The sequence below is a fragment of the Mixophyes fleayi genome, chromosome 7 (genome assembly GCF_038048845.1).
Source record: "Mixophyes fleayi isolate aMixFle1 chromosome 7, aMixFle1.hap1, whole genome shotgun sequence".
Taxonomy (NCBI): Eukaryota; Metazoa; Chordata; class Amphibia; order Anura; family Limnodynastidae; genus Mixophyes; species Mixophyes fleayi.
This window is the reverse complement of record NC_134408.1, coordinates 74,085,759-74,105,295: the sequence shown is the minus strand read 5'-3', so window position 1 is coordinate 74,105,295 and position 19,537 is coordinate 74,085,759. Positions and strand designations below refer to the sequence as shown.

At 38.7% G+C, this 19,537-nt stretch overlaps 1 protein-coding gene across 2 annotated transcripts in view; it reads right to left on the bottom strand.

Annotated features, from left to right (window-relative positions):
* Window positions 1-14,118, bottom strand: part of WIPI2 (WD repeat domain, phosphoinositide interacting 2) — a 289,569-nt gene extending 275,451 nt beyond the window's left edge. For both annotated transcript variants that reach the window (XM_075179984.1, XM_075179982.1), the window contains exon 1: window positions 14,113-14,118. The gene's annotated coding sequence lies outside the window, so the exon portion shown is untranslated. The remainder of the gene's footprint in view (window positions 1-14,112) is intronic.
* Between the last annotated feature and the right edge of the window lie 5,419 nt (window positions 14,119-19,537).

The window sequence follows — 19,537 nt, the reverse complement described above, 5'->3', positions numbered from 1 at the left end:
TTAGCTGCATCCCCCACCAGGGTCAGCCAACTCTGACCACAGTTATCTAACAGATACACTGTTCCATTGGGACCCATGGATGTGCAGCGATTGCAGCGGTATGTATGTATGTAACTTTTGGTATTGGCTGTGCTGTACTGTACTGTATTATAATATGTTAATGTATTGAATTGTTGACTATTTACATCTGCTAAAATAAACCACCATGTGCTTTGGATACACATACAATTGATTGGGCAATGCTTATTTGAAAACGATAAAATTACTTTAATAATTTGGGGGCTCGAAGGTGAGTTACGTTACCGGCAGGTATGCAACGCTTACGTTATTCGGTTCCTCAACAAAGGGTGGATTGACGGACGCGTCGCATGGCAAGAAAGAACGTAATGTGTTCAAGACCTGTGGTTCACTTTGTGTTGAGAGACCGAATGTCCGTTGTTGCATAGACTGAAGGAACGCTAATTGGAATCTAGGGACAAGAAAGAAAAATGTTTCTTTTTATTGTCGTTTTACGTTTTAAAGTGTATTGCATTGCTGAGCGTATGTGTATTTCCTGCTGTGCGTACGCGAACTTCCTGTAGATTTTCCACGTGGTTGAACAATCGTTTTGATAGTTATTATATGCATACTGTAAGCACTTGGGAAAGTCTCTGAAAAGATAGTGCCATTGTTTGGGAAAGTAATTTTCTGTGCAGAAAACTAAGGTGTATATGTTTGGTGATTGTATGATTTTGAAGTGAAAGTTGATTTACTGTCAAAAAGACAGGGATATCGATTGCCGTTTGACGAGGCGGGCTTGCAACCGAGGTAGTATACAAGGCAGGTATACTGGCAGCAAAAGCCCTGTTTGAAAAGAGAACAGTTAAAAAGCTTTTGGAAACTTTCTCCCCAAGGGCAATCGCAAGGTTTAGCGATAGTTAGTATTGCTAAGCGGTGCGATCGGACCGCATGGTTTTGCAACTGTGCTTGTGACTTGGTTTGAACGGCTGAGAGGAATTACGCTGGTACAAACGGGTAAACTCCGGTACTACCAGTTCAGTAATACTTAACAGAATTTTGTGGAGAGCCAGGATATTGAGGAGCTGATATTTCTGTTGTCCATAGTGATATTTCTGGGTTAGGAGGTGTGTGGGCGTAGCCTGTGAAACCGTCCACGGATAAAAATCTCTATTAAGTTCTGTTTGAAAGGAGAACAGGTAAAAAGTCTTTTTGCGTAGCGTTGAGAAATAGGTTGTTTTCACAATGGGTGCGAAGCAAACGCTAGAGATGGTTGATGTTGTGCTGCTTAAGAAAGGACCGGTTGGTTCGGCAAAGTATGTTATGTATAATAAATATGGTGCGTATGCAACGGCATACTGCGACAAATGGGTCAAGATGACCCGGGAGTGTGTGAAACCTTTCCCAAACATTGGTAGTTTCGAAGCAGAGCTGTTAAATAATGTTAGAGATAAAGTGCGGTTGATCAAATCAACAAAAACAAGAACTAGACATGATGATTGTTTAAAATAATGGCAAATGGAAGGTAGCATGTGGCAGAGCAGCGTATGCACAGCGGAAATCAGAGTACCGGAAATGAGTGTTCCGGAAGTGTGCGTTGCAAAGCATGGCGAACTGAGCGCAAACACGCCCCCGACGAATTCGGTCGGGGCGGGAAGTACAGCCAATACCAAAAATGTAAAAACTGTAACTAGTAACTTGTATGTTTTTTTAAGTAATGTTAAAAGTAATGTTTCAGGACAAAGAAGAGGGACGGTCCCACCAGCAGGGCTGAAAGTGGTGAGAATAATGTAAAGGTTAACACAGAGGGAGACATCCATTGTACTGCAGCAGCAATTTCAGCAACTAGTTCAGAACATAGTCATTTGGTAGACTTACATCCTGTCTGCACTACAACAGTTCCCAATGGGAAAGCGGACTGAGATGGTGACATTCCCTTAAAACATGTAGCAAAGCATGATACATGCACTAGGTCTGAAACATTTTCAATTTTGTCTGATTTCCCTGATCCTAGGAAAGATTTGACCAAATGTCAGCAGTTTATTAGATATTATGGTAATATGTATGAGCCAACCAATAACGATTGGCGAGTATTATTGAAGACCTGTCTTCCTCTCAATACTGATATACAAAAGTTCATTAAGGATTGTATGTTGGAGGAGGATGAATCCTTAACCGAGGATGATAATCAGGACAATATTAGACATATAATCACACAGTTGGCCATATATTTCCCAGTGATAAAGGACTGGAGTAAAATTTTTACTATCCAGCAAAAAGATAGTGAAAATGCAACAGACTATTTTTGCAGAGCTCTGATAGCAATGGGCAAATATACTGGGGTACCCGACATAAAAGATAATGTACGCTACAGAGAGGTTGCTGTTAAAGTTCTAATGGATGGCCTCAGGGAAAACTTGAAAAGAAGGGTGGAAACTTCATTACCAAACTGGAGAGGAATCACTGTAAGTGCTCTCAGGGAGTCAGGTATAGGACATGATAAAAGTATAAATGAACAGAAAGAGACACTAAGTGATAGGGTAATGATGGTAAGTATCCCAGCACTAGAGGGACTGCAAACACGACCACCAGCATACAACCCACATAACAGGAAACTCAGAATAGTGAGATGTTACAATTGCAGAGAAGAAGGACACATTAGGAGAGATTGTAAAAAGGAAGTGAAACAACATGAGTTGAGGAAGTGTTTTCAATGCAATAAAATAGGACACCTAGCAAAACATTGTGCAGACATGACAGGGACGTGCTTCTACTGCCGTAAGAAGGGACACATGAGTAGGAACTGTGTAGAGAGAAGAATGGATACCTGGGTTGGAAATCACATAGACATCCACAAAGAAGGCGTACACTTCTCTAAGAGGTTCCCCTACAATTGATTGCACACTCTGTAACAACTAATATTTTGGGGGAGAAATATAGCCGACTCTAGAGTTAATCTGTGGTAAGTATTAAGGTGCAAAATGTAGAAAGAAACTTATTTAAACGGTAATCTTTGTTGATTATGTTGTCAAATGTTTGCTTTCCTAAATCGCTGGCCGATGGAAAAGAATGAGAATGTTTGGTTTGTTTGTTGTTTAAAGATAACTATCTTGTCTTTTCTTCACAGATAAAGGCAGACAAAAGAAGTATAGACTAGTGTTTAAAAGGGGTGAGATAGAGAAATAGAAGAATTACTCTTGAAAGACTAATTAACAATAGACAAATGGAACACTCTTTGTTAGGCTGCAGTGTCTCATGATAATTTGTTTGGCTGAGAATCATTATCCAACAATGAAGTATATACATACTTTGCTCCAAAATATCGTTTATGTATCTCAGATGAGTCATCAACAGTTAAATTTTACATTTCTCTATTATAAGTTAGGAAAGTCTGTTGAAAAGGTATGTAGTCAATGAGATACCGAGTCCTTAATGAACAAATGACGGACGACACTGGATTGCACGGTTAAGACCCCCTAGTCATTCTTGGGAGGGATCATAGTTAAATGAATACAGCCATTTCCCCATAGAGTCAGAGTCCAATCCAGCTGTCATTTTGTTGTAAAAAAAAAATAAAAAAAAAAATCTCCCTTTCTGCATGTATGTTTGTATTCAAATCTTTATATTCCCATCATTCATTGCTTTTCTATTTCTCATTCTTTACACAAACGCTAGTATCTCTCTCTCCCTCTCTCTCCCTCTCTCTCCCTCTCTCTCCCTCTCTCTCTCTGCTCTAGTAGAGATAAAATCAGACACAGTCTCAACAATGGGGCTGAAACATATTTTTATTTTTTTACATAAGACAAATTCAGAGATACACACACTAGATTGACATGAGTTACAGAAACAGTCAGGGGTTTTGTTTTCATGTGTATAGAAACTGCTGATTTTAAGCAGAAAGGTTCTGTTGTGGAAATACGATTCATGTTTTATAGATTGCATATCTGTTTTGTTTTTTTTTGTTTTGGTTCGTGCCTCCTGTACAAAAATGTGCCTTTATATGGATGCACAAAGGGTGGGGAGGACAGGAGGACAGAAGAATGCTAGAGGTTAGGCATACAGATATGCATCTCTGTATAGAACATTGGAGTAGGATTTTTACTACAAGATACGACATAATGTGAAACCCTAGAAAATGTAGAATTTTCATGTTTTATATTTTTTTTCACTGTTAGGCAGGCATATCCTGGATACTGTTATATTTGAAGGAAGTGTTATAGAAATAGACCTCTTTGCCTTTCCCACTTAGTCAAGTAGCTGAATGTGAGGTACTGAGAATGACATGTGAGTTGGCAGAGGGAAAATCGATTGATATACATTGGTCTTCAGTAGTTTTCTAGTCTAGGGGGCGATGTTGAGGTGACTGAGAAATCGTTTTATAGCAATACCAGCACATGATTAGGACACTACATAGAGGACTTTATACAGTGACACAGTTACCAACTGAAGTAGCTGCTAGTAAGGTCCACACTTACACACACGACCATACATGGCTGTCACACCAGGGCGAACATAGCTGTCAAATAGACAGCAGGGTTTTATGTGACAGTTAACAAATCTATGTTTTGTTTTGTTTTTCGTTGTATTGTTTTAAGTTTTAAAATGTGAACACACACTCACACATGCACGCATACACATATTGGTTAATATAGGAAGATTTGTGTTACCTGAGGGATAAACTGTCTGGAAGGTGAAGAGATGTGGTGAGGAGTCTGGTGGACTCTGGAGAGATGGACAAGGTAGACCAATAGAGCCATCCCATATCCCTCCTGCTGATGGGTTTTCCTCCAGTTAAAACAAATACACGTCATCCAATTACCACCATGCAGGATCCTCAAGTATACACTGGCGTACCAATTAAATATGTCTGGGTAGAGGTGTATTGAAATGTGTCTAATGTATTACTGTATCATACTCAAAGCTTTTGTTATTCAATGTGATAGTCCTAAAGTTATAATAGATGATAGGGGTATTCATGTTATTGATAATAGAGGTATAATGTATGAGTAGTGGTAACAAATCACATACTTTCAATTAACCATAAACCAGTGTGAACATAAAGTAGTGGTACTCGGTAGAACGAATTGAATAGAATAAGAGTTGGAACTTGATTGAAGTGACTGATAGCTTCGGCCACTAGTCCCTTCCCGCTACCAAAATATCACTCCTGGGCAGACTCCTAACCTGTCAGTTTTTGAAATGTTCTTGACCCCTCGTGAGATGAGATTGTAACTGGGAGGCTAGGTTAGATCTTGAGAGAAGGTAAATAGTGAGACAGCAACCAAGAACGTCCAAAACACTGTTTCCTGAAAGGTCACACTAACTGTCAGGATGTTGGATTGGGAGAGTAAGTTGTGGAGCAAGAATTTCTTAAGCTTAGGTTATTTGACAGACAGGTACCAGGTGTAGGCTACCAGCATCACAGCTTCAAGGGTAGCAGAGACACACTGGTGCCCATTCCACCCATTGCAGAGGGGCCAACACTCAGAGAAGGGTCCAAGGGCACTCATGAGTCTGTACTGGAAGGCCTTGAATGCAGTTAGTAGCACCTGAGCCAAAGGCTAAGACTGTTGTCCAGCATGAAGTTGTAGCTTTTCTTGTTTTGTGTTTTCTCATTTCATTCTCTTCTCAGGGCGGTTAATTCTTTTGATTATTAGCAGGTGACAGAGACTGGTTCAGGTAATGATAAGGAGGTATTGGGGAGGAAGAAGTTAGTAGCATAATCAGTCCAGCCAATTACTCTATTCAATTCAGGGGTAAAGGAAAATTTAGAAACCTTGGAGCTTGGAGAAAGTGTGAGGGGCTATTGTCTGAGTAGCATTACGTCCGTAAGTACGGCGACCCCATGGTTAGAATTGAGATACACCTAGCGATGCCAGTCCAGTAATATTCGGACTTGAGCAGGCATCCTTGAGAATGATTATCATTCTTGGGAGGGTAAGGTTTTAGACCAAACAAAGTGCAGGGGCGTGCTCACACATGCCTCAGTGATTATATCAAGTAGGATTAGTTTCTCTTTCCACTAAATATTCTTGAGGTACCCGAACTATAGGGGGGAGGTCACTAAGGGAAAAAGTAGGACACCTAGGTCCCTTAGTCTGAAGTCTCCCAATGCTTTGCAAGCCAATCACTGTTAAATCTGAGTATTGGGAGACTGGGAAGAACGAACAGACAATAGCCCGCCCACAAGTGTTGATGAAAAGAACTGATGACATTATTAGAAGTGTGTATATTAACGCAGGTTGAAGGAGATTGCATATGACATTATTGATAGACATAGGATGATGCTATTGATGAACATGAAGTGTTTAAATGTATTCTGAGCTTAAAGACATGCGTTGGACAGAAGATCCTGTTAAACTTGAAGAACTGTAGTAAAGAATTCTGTATAGCTGATACATGTTCTACTGTACATTGTACCTTTCCAAATAATGTATTAAGTGTTTTATTGCACTCTTGAAGGGCATACAAAAGGTTATCTCCAAGCTCCAGAAGTGTACGGTTTATAGTAAAAGAAGAAATCGTTTAGAGGATTACGATTCTCTCTTATGATAACTTGTTTAGATCTACAAACAGCGTGGTCATACACCAAGGAGGATTTGTATTACATAACAATGAAACGTGGTACTGAGATCCTGCATATAACATCTTTAAGGTGATAGTTATTATACTATCAAAGGGTGGACTGTTGAAGTCATATAATTGGATGAACGAAAGTATATTGGTTTAATATTGGTTTGCCGTGCGTATTGCAAAGCGTACGCCGCGTAACACGTGGTGTGATGCGATCGCACGGTAAAATACGCACGCACACACTAGCATTACAACATTTAGTTATTTATATAATTCATATTGGTTCCGTTACACTGTAATTTATGAGCAGATAGCATTTGGTTTATTATTCACAATGAAACACTGACTGTATATATTAGCTGCATCCCCCACCAGGGTCAGCCAACTCTGACCACAGTTATCTAACATATACACTGTTCCATTGGGACCCATGGAAGCGCAGCGATTACAGCGGTATGTATGTATGTAACTTTTGGTATTGGCTGTGCTGTACTGTACTGTATTATAATATGTTAATGTATTGAGTTGTTGACTATTTACATCTGCTAAAATAAACCACCATGTGCTTTGGATACACATACAATTGATTGGGCAATGCTTATTTGAAAACGATAAAATTACTTTAATATAGGTATACATGTATGTAATGTTTATTTTATGTTTTTTTGCAGCACACATGGAGCAAGCTGACCATTGGCCTCCCCCCCCCACTAACCTTGTCAGAGTTGAGGGCCGACATTCTTGCCTCGTGGAAACGTATTAAGGACCTCCAAAAAGAACAGGAGCAACACATGGAGGACATTGAGGCCAGACTGGCCTATTGTGTTGCTTTATATCAATAGTGTTTTTGTTCTTTTTTTATTTTTCTTGTCATGTAAATAGTTTAAAATTAAAAATAAACAAAGATTTTTCGGATTGTAAATATGTTAAAAATATATAAGCTTAAGTTAAAAAACATTGGTGTGTGTGTGTTTATTCATCTATTTATCCTACTTGTGGTTGTACGGATAAAAGAGAATATATATAACCTGAAATATATATATCTAAAAAATATATATATAATAAATAAATAATAAATAAACAAATACATAAATATATAATAAAAAAAAATAAAAAAAAAAATATATATATATATATATATTATATATATATATATATATATATATATATATATATATATATATATATATATATATATATAACAAAAAGAGTAACATTTCAGCAGGATGGTTTTGGTCTAAAATATTTTCTCTAGCAGAAAAGATTTTTCATTTCTGTGTGCATTTCATCCAAAAGGAACATGTGCCCTCCACCAACAAGCCACCCCTGTAAGAGGTATGGCATCTGTAGGCCCTGTGTGCAAGATAAATTCCCAAAGGTCAAATGCTCTAGCTAGTTTTTTAATTTTCAAAAATCATGTGTCATTGTAGTAATAGTCCAAAGTTACGTTCAAGTGTCAGAGAAAAGCCAGTCACACATTGAAGAGAACATAGAAACATGGAAAGTGTACCCAGGAGTGGCGTAAGTGGTGTAAGGCAGAAGTGCAAGCGATGCAAAGCTCCATGGTACTGGAGTGTGGAGATCGGCCTATTTGGATAAAGCTGAGTACATGACATAACGTGTACGCCGTGGATCCAGATGAAAGTCTGTTTGCTGACAATGTTGCATGTAACTCCAAGGAGGCTGACCCCTACAATCCCCCCCATCTTAGTCCATTTGTAGTAAAAAATGTAAGCATGGACATAATAATGTGCATTTATGAAGTGTTAGCCCTGTGGCTTGGATAAAGTACACCCCCAAAAATGTAAATCTTACCATACAGGAAAAATATGAGGCCTTATTTTACAATGTGGGTGAGCACTTAAAACAAAACCCATTTCAAAAATGAAACCATTATGTCAAGTTCATGTGTTTCTTGTTAGCATCATGATTCCAATCCACACAATAGTTGTGGGTATGCTTGGTATTTGAACACATGTCTGCTGTGTTGTGAGTCCAAAGTGCAAACCAGTGAGCTAGCTGTGAGATGGGTATTTTGAGAGTAATTAGTGTGAATAATGAAGAGTAGTATTAAGTGTTAGTTGGCTGTGTAGCACGCATGCTGTATGGATGGTGTTGTGTGTGTTTTTTCACATCTGAGGTTGGGCTAGTGGGTAGCTGTCCCACTTTGCATACAGTCATTCCTGAGTTCTGATCCAGACAGAAACCCTTCCTCTGTGTGAAGGTTGTATACACTCTTGTGTGTATCCTTTATGGAAGAGTATGCTGTGCATTTTGCTGAAAAGCCAAGATTTATTTACACCACATACATTTTGATACATTCGTTATTCATGTGTTTTTAATGTAGCCATTGTCCATGCATTTTGCGCACTTTACGGCGACTTGAAATCCTAAACACAGAAAGATCGTGAAGAATGTGTTTGTTAACAGTGTGTATTACACTAATTATTAGCAAAGGAAAAACAAGGTTGAGAGTGTTCCAGATTATTGTTAATTGACAGTATTAATGAGTAAAGAGCTATTTCGTAAAAATAAGCCCCAGGCATGTTTGTTGTGTTGTATATAAATAAACTGTTGGCCCCTCCCACAGTGGGCGTGAAGTATGCATTGTTTAGCTTGCCATCAATCAGTTGAGAGCCGTAGCTTATGCGTGTAGCATGTTTAAAAATCCGCAGGTGGGTGTGTTTTCTAACGTTTGCACTGCTTATTTGCGTCACTTAGTTGTAATGGACCACAAGGGGGTGTGTTTTTGCTGTTTGAGGTGCTTATTTCACTCGCAAATCGGTTTCCGTCACTCAAAGTATGCAACGCAGATGCGTGTGCGTTTGCGTACCTTGATGAATCAGGCCCTATGTGATTAAAATGATTCCTAATTATCGCATAACTTGCAAATTTGGTCATTAAAAAAATCCTAATTAAAATATAAATTGCCACAGGAGAAGTTATAACTAAATTTGAATTCTTGGGATTAAAAAGGAAGAGGCTTTTAATTTTTCACACAACTTTAAACAAAAAAATTGTTCCTGATTATTAAAGTTGGGATTCTAAAAATCAAAATTTTCTCCTGCGTATATTTATTTTGTTATCTGTCCCCACCAGTCCACAGAATCAGATTTAAAATACAACCGCTAAGTCAACACAAGTCCATCCAACTACATTGTATTATAAGTAAAGACAAAACAATAACCATTATAATTTCTCGCAGTTATCATGAAATAATTATCAGACTACTTCGAGATCATACATAATCCTTACGTACTACACCTATAGATACAGAATAGTTCAACAGATATATACTCCTGTTATTAAACGTCCATTTGCCATTACATTTTGAAAATTAAAATTAAAAATCATAATCATAACTGGGTTAACTGCAAATAATTATGGATTCCCTTAATTCATAATTAAAGCAGAGCTTGTTCGGGCGCCAATGTAAATGGATTTCTTGGGTGTCTATGGGGTTTTAATCTCCTTAATAATCTGGCAAATGTATGGATGAATATATATATATAACAGTGCGAAGGAGAGGCATATATGAGGTATGAATATTACAAGGGATATCCAGGTGGAGAACTCAAATGGACAACACATCCACACCGATTGCAAAATTGAATGTTTAATATACCATTAAGCAATATACATAAACATAGATAAAATCATACATATAAAATACTTACAAAATCATAATAAATAGAATGAATACAGATTCAATTCATACATGTATAAATAACCTATTGGCAGTATGTGATATATCGTAACTAAAAGACCACGTGCAGTGTTATCACTGGAATACTATTGTTTTCCAAGACAATGTCTAAAGTATAAAATGATTCAATATCTGGTCCAATGTCAATATTATCAGCTAGACGGGAGAAACATCAAATAAAGTCTCTCATTCTCCAATAGTATCAATATATATATCTCTGAAGGTGGATATCAGCAAAACACTTGCAGTTCTTGAACTCCACGTGTAGAAAATTCCCGGCTCTGTCTCGGCGTCTCACAGCTGAAAACTCCGCTGTAATGAGGTGCGCACCTCTCAGGACTCCGGATAGTAACAGTATACTGAAACAATGTTCCGCTTTAGTGTTCAGGGAAAATCTTACTCTTGGATGATTTTACTAAACGATCCGTGATACCGCTGGGTTCAAAGACAGTATCAATCTGTGTGGTCTGATAGTACAAATAGTGAGCAACGCGTTTCGTCCTCTCTGTGAGGACTTTTTCATAGCTATCATCTTTGATCCTCAATCACCTAGTTTATATAGATCACTGATTGAGTTATCTTAGGTCTTAAAGAGGAAACAACAAATTAACTGAGAAACAGCTTCTGTGTCATACTCATTCTCAATATTGAAATATACCCTTCACTCCACATATAGAGAGATCATTTTGCAATTGTTGTGAATAAAAACCTTGTTTACAAAAAAGCACTAGTAAAATACAATTTTATTGATAGCATATATCTATTATTAGTAATACCTTCATATAAAACACTATAAAAAAGTACTACATCACTATTTTCATTTAAAATGTGTTGCATTATTAACATTCTAATTGGAAAACTTATGTATATATTATAAAACAGTAAACAGCGTAACAATATTTTACACAAAGTATAGATTTTGGTGCACTATATTACATTTATTATTATTGTAAGTGTATGTGTATGAGTCAAGCTTTACCTATTGTTCCAGGTGTGTGAATGCATTTTGTGTGTGTGTGTATGTGTGTGTAGGTGGAGGAAGGTAGATACCTGTGGGGGAAAGAGAGACACACACTAAAGCATACATTTTAACCTTCCAAATATTCTCACATACTCTACCACATTTATCCCTCTATCATTTCATTTCACTTATCTCAGTCAAAGTCCAACTGCCATTATTCACTATCCACATTCCCTTCACATGGTATTTCATCTTGCTGCCATATTAACTACATCAGCATTTCCAGCAATAAATCACATTATTTAAGAGATTCAGAGTTACAAACTACCCTTTAATCCAACAGTCTAACAAAATGTTATATTGAACAATCTGACCACTTCCTGAACAATCCAATCACTTGCTATGCGTCTAAATCCTAAATCCTAATTTCTGCCACACTTTTCAACAGCAGCATAGCAGACTTTCTAATACCATCTACGCGGTTTCTTCACTTTCCCATGAAATACTTTTCCAACACCACCATTCTATTTAACAAACAAACTGCACAACCATTTCCATACAGTTACTATACATTTACACTAAACTGCATAAAACAAACTATTTCCATAAACTTCTATTACACAACATTTGCGATTTCCATTAGCTTTTCATGAAAAACCTTTGTCAAAATCACAAATGCTTCCATTACCAAAACTTTACTAACTCCATTTTATCTGAACTCAGACAATTCCATTCAAATTACCTAACAAAACTCCATTACAACATTAAACCAACACAAAACCACACAGAACTATGTATAACAAAAATGCTTCCGTGACCAAAATTTCACCAACTCCATTTTAACTGAACTCAGACAATTCCACTCAAATAACAAAACTCCATTACAACATTAAACCAACACAGAACCACATAGACACAGAACCACACAGCAACCATCTTCCATTACAACACTCCTTTTACAACGACATTTTTCCTGCTAGCCAGGTTCCAATATAAATGGCCTCTCCGGGCCCCTTATACAAACCGCCATTCCATTCCAACAGTTCGGCCATGTGTGTCTTCCCAGGTAAAAAAACAGCCAGCAATGAGCTTCACTTCCCTTGTTACATGAGATCAAAAACCTTTCTTGTGGGCGGAGTTTACCTTTCCATAGGGAACAGATCACAGCCTTTTACATGTTAATTTGACAAACTGCTCAAACCTTGTTTCTCAGGTATTCAAGTTCCATAGTAACAGGTGGGGGAAGGGATTGTATGTGCACAGTCAGTGTGCTCATTCAACTATGGCTGAATTCTGATATATATTATAAAATGAGATATAAAATAATAGATTATTTATATACCCTTCATCAGTCATATAAGCTATAAGACATGCTTCGGACAGTTGAACATGCTAGGCATAAAGAACTTTAGTAGAGTATTCTATATTGTTGTTACATATTTTATCGTACCTTGTATCCTTCCAGATAATGTATTACATATGTGGGTGAAGGGCATACAAAAGGTTTACCCCCTAGCTCCAAAGGCGCATGTTCCATAGGAAAAAAAAAATGGTTTCTAGAATTTTGACTCTCTTTTATGGTAACCTGACTGATATCCACAGACAGTGTGGTCATACGTAAGGGGGACATACATCACAGAAAATTGAAACATACTACTGAGATCCTGCAATAGAACTTTTAAGGTGCTCTTTCCTACATTATTATTAATCTCAATAACACTAATTTCAAGTCATTATTTTCATACACTTTCAAACAAAGACTGCAGCGACCTGGCTGGATGCTAAGCAACAGGGCAATGACACAAACACACGGCACATCTAGGAAACATTGCTACACAGCAGTGGCAGAAAAGAAAAGTGGTGCAAGATGAAATTGTCCTTGGGCCCTCCCACCCACCCTTATGTAAGGTACTGAAAAGGACATGTACAGTTCAACAAAGCAAGCACTCCAGCGACAAGCAGTGCTACTTTGTGGCTGAAGTGCTTGGTTTGTGTGGGCCCCCACAATACAAGCTACCAATTGCTTAGCTGCCTTAAGCCTAACAGTGCTGTCAATGAATTCTACACTATTAAACCATGTCTGCTCGTGCTGCATCTTTAATCTCCGTCTCCTCTGTGGATACTTCCCTCTAATCCCTGAAGAACTGCCAAACTTATGTAGATACAGGAATGGATATTACAACTGGAGTGGCATTAGATCTGCTTCAGACAGACTGTGACACGGAACATGTGGGCAGCATGGAATCTGTCATGTTGGAATACGCTGCATTGAACAGAGATTTAAACCAATATATAGACTCAGTTGAGGAGGCCGTACTTAAGTTAAAATGTGACCCACCGGACGAGATCCCGGGTTTAAGAGAGCTTGTACACGAGAGATACACTGCGTTTCAGAAGAATAATACAGAGGAGGCCCTGAAGCAGGACGATAAATATGTCCACTTTAAAAAACAGCTAAGAGACATGAGAAAACAAATGGGTGTGTCACTGGCCCCTGCAGACTAAGCTTTTGAAGATGAAGATGAGGAGATTGCCGTCACCCTGAGCACATGGCCGGTACAGTGAAGCTGAGAATAAATCATGAAATCAGTTATGGTTCGTTTGATCGCTCTATCCGTTCCTTGGATAACTGTGGTAATTGTACATCTAATACATGGCAACGAGTGCTGACCCCCCGGGATATGTGATTTTATTAGACCAAGACCAGTCCAGGGTGCCAGACAATGCAAAGTTCATCACTGAGCTTCGAATCTGCCCCAATTTACAAAAAATTATAATATAGTTAGGTGCCTTTGACGTAAAGTGCAGATTACAAACACTTTGTGCAATACTGATGAAAGAGCAGCAAAGTGGAAAGTTTGAGTAATACATATACAGGTCTATTTAGACATCCATGCTTACATTATTTCTGCAAACAGCGTTGTTTTTGTTAATAAAACTGTTGTCTTCATATCGTTTATTATAACGTTTATTATTTATATCGTTATTAAAATAATCCTCCACCATTCTTTGGATGTTGATAGTAGGATCAGGTGGAGTTACAGCATAGGTGTCACTAATTTTGGTCAATTTGTTTACAGTAGACAAGACCCGGGGGTATATGTATCAAGCTGAGAGTTTTCCGGCGGGTTTGAAAAACCAATCAGATTCTAGCTATCATTTATTTAGTACATTCTACAAAATGATAGCTAGAATCTGATTGGTTGCTATAGGCAACATCTCCACTTTTTAAACTCGCCGGAAAACTCTCAGCTTGATACATTTACCGCAGGTGGGGGTAAATGTATCAAATGATGTAAAACACTCCCGTGTTAGCTAACTCTCCTGTGTTGTAGCAGCAAGATTAGTAAATCCATCCCAGTTACACTGTCCCTGCCTATACAGCCGGAGCACCGGCAGCTGTAAAAACTTTAAAAAATAGATCAAAGTTAAAAAAATAAAAGCGTGGGGTTCCCTCTCTATTCACTATTAACCCTAGTGCTGCCAGACTACTACTGGTTCAGTGAAAATCAGGGGGACGCCATGCATATTTTTCCCCAAATTTCATGGAACCAGCAGTAGTATGGCAGCACTAGGGTTAATAGTGAATAGAGGGGGGACCCCACGCTTTTTTTTTTTTTAAACCTTTATCTATATTTTACAGTTTTTACAGCTGCCGGACCTCTGGCTCTATTGCAGAACAGTGTAACAGTGATGTGTTTACCTAACACGCTGCTGGCAAGCAGCGAGTTGTATCTATCGATTTTTAAAGCAAACTCAGGAGAGTTTGCTAAATTGCAGCTTCATACATTTGAGACTTGTATAGCTAGAGTGGCAAACAGTTGGGAGTTTAATCTCTATCGATTTTGGAAATAGCGATTTTGGCAGAAACACAACTCTGGCGATTTTACATTAAATCTCAACTTCATACATCTGCGAGTTTCAACTTTCCCGAGAAAATCGCTGGATTTGCAAAATCGGACCTTGACACATTTACCCCCAGATGTCAAAATGTTGTGCTGACTCATCTGCATCATCCCTGGGTCTCTTGGGAAACCTAAGTTTTTTCCTAGCAGCAGTTGACTGAGAAACTGAAGGATCAGATGCCGTCCTGTCACGTAACACTTGAGCTGTCATCTTGCTCTCCAGGAGCTCCTTGCATCTCTTGAGATCTGGGTCAGTTGGAAACAAAGAGAAGACATAGCTCTTAATAAACCTAGAATCAAGCACAGTCGCCAAAATGTAGTGATTCGATTTCAAGATTTTGCTAACTCTTGGATACTGGCGAAGCGAATAAAGTACTTGATCTATAAGTCAGACATACTTGGCATAATTGCTTTGTTTCATCTCCTCCTTCAGTTTCTTAAGCTGCTTTTCCAAAAGTCTAATTAAGGGAATTACTTGGCTCAAGCTAGCAGTGTCTGAACTCACTTTGCAGGTGATTACTTCGAATGGCTTCAGCACCTTGGACAGCATGGAAAGTATTCTCCACTGCGCTTGAGTAAAATAAATCCTCCCTCCTTTTCCAATGTCATGGCTTGTGGAGTAAGCGTGGATGGATTTTCGCTGTTCCTCCATCCTTAGAAGCATATACAGGGTGGAATGCCACGTTGTTACTCCTTTTGCTTCATTCAGTTGGTGGCAGGGCAAATTAAATTGCTCTTGTAGCTACTGCAATCTCCTACATGCTGTACCAAATGCCAGAAATGTCTAGATATTTTACAGGCCACAGACAGCATCTCCTGCACGTCCCTGTCATTGTTTAAAAACCTCTGCACCATCAAGTTTATTGTGTGAGCAAAACAGGGAATGTAATGTAATTCACTAAGCTGTAATGCTCTCACAATATTGGTGGCGTTATCAGAAATGACATATCCTGAGGAGAGTCCAAGCAGGATAAGCCATGTTGCAATAACATCCCTTAGTTTTGTAACAGATTGTCAGCTGTATGCCTCTTAGTGAAGCCTGTAATATACAGAGTAGCCTGCCTCTGAAATATGTGATGTACCTGGGTACATGCTGCTGCTGTTCCTGCTGGTGAAGGTGAATCACCAACCCAGTGGACTGTCAGAGTCATATAATCTTTAGTTTACCCAGTTCCGCTTGTCTACATATCTGTGGTTAAGTGTACAGTGGGTAGAATGGCATTTTGTAGCCCAATAATTAAATTTTTACGAACCTTCTGGTAGTGGTGAGGAATAGCTTTTCTAGTAAAATGGTGTCGTGAAGGAATTTAGTAACGGGAACACAAGACCTCAAGTAACTGTCTAAAACCAGCTGCAATAATAGTGGATATTGGACGCAGATCTAATACTAGCATAGTCGCCATGGCGTCTGTGATCCGCTTTGCGACTGAGTGACAGCTTTCATACTTGCTTCCTCTTGCAAAAGATTGTTTAACAGTCACTTGTTTTAAACTACTAGTAGTCATCTTCTTGGTCTGCTTCTAGGATGAAGATCCACCCCCAGGAGCAGCAACTGCTGGGGGTGGTGCTAACGCTCAAGAATTCTTATGAGGAATCCAGGATAGTGGAGGAGTTATCTAGCCTTAGCAACTTGGATGCAGGACTAACTCCAATCGCTACTGAGGATATTGAGGAGAAAGGTGTTGTGGGAGTAGATTGCAGGTGTCGGGATCTAGCTGAGAGAAGGGACCTAGCTGATGCTGGACTGCTTGTTTTTATTTTTTTAGCATAAGTTTCCGATTTTCCCAACAGCATGCCATGAACTCGCTTCAAATGGCGCAACATGGATGAGGTTCCAAGATGCTAAGGTCCTTACCTCTACTCACTGTGGTCTTACAAACGCTACAAATGGCTAAACAATTGTCAGGATTTGGGTAGAAATAATTCCACACATAAGAGGTGGATTTTTTGGTCTTATGCCCAGGCATGACAATGGTCTTCATTTTATCACATACAAGAACTGCTTCCACTGGTGCAGGACTTACACAAACAACATCATCCTCATCAACATCCTCTTTAGCACCCTCGTCAGCTACACAAATATCCTCCTCATCCTGGTGCAATTCCAAAGTGGCACCCTCAATTTGTGTATCATCGGCTACACTGCCAACCCTATCATTTCTACTTCAGCAATGACAATTAGCAATGGACCTCTCCTGTGTGTGTGAGAGCTATATAACACCATACACCATACAATGTGACTGCAGATTTAGACCAAGACAGCAATGACAATTAGCAATGGAGCTCTCCTGTTTGTGTGTGAGCTTTATAACACCATACACCATACAATGTGACTGCAGATTTAGACCAAGACTGCCAGCCCTATTATTTCTATTTCAGCAATGACAATTAGCAATGGAGCTCTCCTGTTTGTGTATGAGCTATGTAACACAGTACATTTTGACTGCAGATTTAGACCAAGACTGCCAGCCCTATTATTTCTATTTCAGCAATGACAATTAGCAATGGAACAATGGAGCTTTCCTGAATGTCACTGGAGACTTTGAAGTCCATTTATTTATCTCTGGACTGTACTAGTCTTGATCATTATCTACCTCATTTGAATTGCTATAAGCAAATTGTAAAGATTTATCAACGTGAGCACTGTCCTAAATAAGGAAACTTTACAATTAGACATTGTCCATACCATCCTGAAAGGAATTATTCAAAATCCGGATAAAATATTTCTTAGATTTTTTTGATAGGTGCACCTACATTCACACTGTTTTTCCTCATCTAGATGGTGGTCTGTCTCCATATGCTTAATGAGTGTATTTTATAATATATGTTTTTTAATAAATGTTTTTAATATCCACACTGCAGTACTAGTTTTTTTTGAGGACCTGCGTCTATTGCATATTTTGGCTTTGGTATATATATATTTATTATACGGGGACGCAGACCCTGTGCAATAGTTCTCTGGTCCACCTCTGTAATCATATGCCAAAAACACTTTGTTGATTTGAGACTTTGAAGAACACTGCTACCCCTCCTCTTTCTTTTCTAGCTATGACGCTGCCCAACTGCACTAGAGACAGCCAAGAACCGTGCTACCCCTTCTGATTCTTCTGAGAAATGACGCTGGATCGCCGTGGAGGGTGGTACTTATAGAATCCAAAACTCGCAAGATCTGACAACGTAACAATGACGTCTTGCCTCGTTTTCAATTCCGAGGGCGCGCGAAAGTTCATGTGTGCTCGGTTCTCGGGGAACCGAGCCTGAGCATCTGTAACATAAACGATTACATTTTTAGATTTAATATACAAAAAGTACAATGCTTACAGGTTATTAAAACAACTAAGATGACATGACATGCATAACAAGCAAAACAGTTTAAAATAAAAGGATTAAAATCAGAGTATAACTTAGATAAGTGGTATATTCTGAGTCAAGGGAAATTGGCTTGAAGATGGACAGCTTATCAATAATGATTGACTTTCCAAAAGACTGACAATTTCTTGTAACTGGTCTCAGCTTTTTAAAGACACCTTTACACCTTACCCCACCTCCAGGGTTTGTGGTCTGTCACACTTTTTACAATCACCATTTGAATGTTGCCTCATTTACTACCCAATTCTACTATGTCACCTAACTTTTCTGTGGAGTGTCACACAGACCCAATTTTATTATTAATACATCCCCTATGAATTTACCCATCTATTGATACCAAACAGGCCTAGGTACAGGGTATTAGTTGAGCTTATACTCAAATCCTCAACTTCTCTGTGTGGCAGAATTCTTAATTTGACATATGAGCTGTCCTTCACCATGCTGTTGAGGAATATGTGGTTGATCACTACTTTTATTGATTTTAAGTGGCATATTTGAAAGCTGAATTATTTTTGTCTATATAAAATACAGCTAGTAATCACATGGTCTCCTTGTGCCAGACACCATGCTGAGCGATTCCTAAAGGTCTATTTAGGTGTCAAAACTCAATCCTAGGCCAGGATATAGCTCACTCCATGAGGTCTTTGAAGCTGACACAGTTGACACTGCTATCTTCTAACACCGGGATGTGCATAGCTACCAAATAAACATACAACAGACCCTCTGACTTCACATTTTACACTTTAGTAGCTCAATTTATCAATAGATTCATTTGATATACAATATTTACACTGCCATTATGATTAGGCCTTATTCCCTCCAGTTATGTTGTAGGTTAATCCTTATAACTGTAATTCCTCTATGATCACTACACCTCCCCCTTTAGGAGATGGCATGGGGATTGACTGACCGGTCAGTGCCCAAGTTCATCTCATTTAATTTCTCCCTGGTTCCACTGGGATAGCTGCTAGCTGGGTCTCACTAGGGTCTCCGGTGAGAAAGGTTAAGAAGGGGTTACATACCTTA